Source organism: Octopus bimaculoides, chromosome 3 (assembly GCF_001194135.2).
Source record: "Octopus bimaculoides isolate UCB-OBI-ISO-001 chromosome 3, ASM119413v2, whole genome shotgun sequence".
In the NCBI taxonomy this organism is placed as follows: domain Eukaryota; kingdom Metazoa; phylum Mollusca; class Cephalopoda; order Octopoda; family Octopodidae; genus Octopus; species Octopus bimaculoides.
The window spans coordinates 157,597,000-157,598,887 of record NC_068983.1 but is presented as its reverse complement, the minus strand read 5'-3'; the positions used below and the strand labels follow the sequence as shown (position 1 = coordinate 157,598,887).

Sequence of the window (1,888 nt, the reverse complement as noted above, 5' to 3'; positions counted from 1 at the left end):
TAGCATGGAAAGCGGACGTTAAACGATGATGATGATGATGATGATCTAGTCACAGAAACCATACCAATAGGGCTTGGTGCAGTCTTTTAACTTGCCAGGTCCTGTTAAACGGTCCAACTTATGCCAGCATGGAAAACAGACATCATCATCATGTTGTTATTGTTGTTATTGTTGTTTACATATTAACTGAATCATTACAAATATGATCTCAGCCAAGGTCAACCTGTTTTTCAGTACAAAGAAACTTAAATATATGATTACCAATGAGGATCATGGTTGCCTGCCAATTTGTTCCAACAATAGCAAACAACTGGAGGAGGTCAGTGCCTTCAACTACCTTGATATCTATGTTGTTGACTTGCAGCATAGAACTTTCTGACATGCAAGGAACAAGCATAGAATGCTGGTAATAAGCTTCACAAACTCAGGCAATCAAGTATTTCAAAGATAACAATGCTGGCCTTCTTCAGGACATATGTATGTAGAGAGAATTCTCTAATGAGCCAAAACTTGGACTATGAAGAAGGAGCTTCAAGACTGCCTTGGTGGTACATACAGCAAGTTTCTCCCAAGGGTTCAGAATATCAGGCCATGAACACAAGACCAAAGAGAAAACTTATGAACAGATTCAAGCCATTGTTCTTGCGCACTGTCACCATGCTGAACACCAGGTCATATTGAATGTTATATTTTAGATACTTCTGTAGAATATAAACTATTAACATTATTGGCAGAGATGCACAACCAAAACACTTACCAAAGCTGATGAGGACAAAGATTCCTGGTGCAGTGTGATGAAATATTTCTTGGTTATGACTGCTTGAAATGCTCATAGTATTTTATTTCTTTTTTTAAATCCTACTTACTGAATGAAATTTTGAAAAACTTTCTCTTAACAATTTTCTATATTTTCTTATGTGAATTTTCAAACTGTCTTTCATTCACATGAAATTTCAGAATGAATTTTCCATTTTTCTTTTATATTTGCTGTTTCTTAATATGATAATTGATGTAGCAGATAATTAAAGACCAGTTTGCAATTTATAGTGTTTCACTTGTAAAAAAAAAAAAGGTCTCATCAAAAGATTACATCTAAACTGATGAGTTTGAAATGTAGCAAACTAAAGCATTATGCTTATGTCATTACACCCATTAAGTCCTTCCCCTGCATCCAATCTGTTCCTGTCAAGCTTTCGCCACCTCTTCTTAACCATCTCTCCATTACTCTTCTAACAATGAGCAAAATCTGCACGTATTTCATCCCCTTTGTGATACAAGTTACCAACTCCTCTCTCGGGAACCACTCATTGTCAATATCATCTCATTCCACATTATATTTCACTGATTTTCTGCGCTTCCAGTTTTCGCTTCTTCTCAATACTTTTGAACAAAAATACCCTGTGTGATATTTGTTCTGCCTGAGTTACCTAGACAATCCCACTATCAAAAACTCAGAGACCAGTGACTAGTCTGGTAGAAACCTGAAATTTCATGTGAATGAAAGACAGTTTGAAAATTCACAGAAGAAAATATAAAGAGTTGTTAAGAGAAAGATTTTCAAAATTTCATTAAGTAGGATTTTAAATGTTATTGATCACCAAATGCAATCTATATATATAAAAATGAGAATGTGTGTCTGTCTGTCTGTCTGTCTGTGTGTGTGTGTGTGAATCCCTAAAACTCGAGAACTACGCAACCAATTTCATTCAAATTTTACACATGCCTTACTTAGGGTTCCAGTTGTGTTTTAGTCAAAAACAATTTTTAAGTTCTTGCAGAGTTCGAGCCCACGGCAACATAATATCTCCTCCACTATTTAAGTATTACGTGTCAAAAGTGAAACAAAAACACTCATGTCAAATACTTTCACTTTAAAAATGAAACTATT

The 1,888-nt window shown here is 35.1% G+C and overlaps 1 protein-coding gene across 2 annotated transcripts in view; it reads right to left on the bottom strand.

Moving 5' to 3' along the window:
* Nucleotides 1-1,888, bottom strand: part of LOC106883939 (peroxisomal acyl-coenzyme A oxidase 1) — a 48,983-nt gene that overhangs the window by 7,836 nt on the left and 39,259 nt on the right. The gene's annotated exons all lie outside the window — the stretch shown is intronic.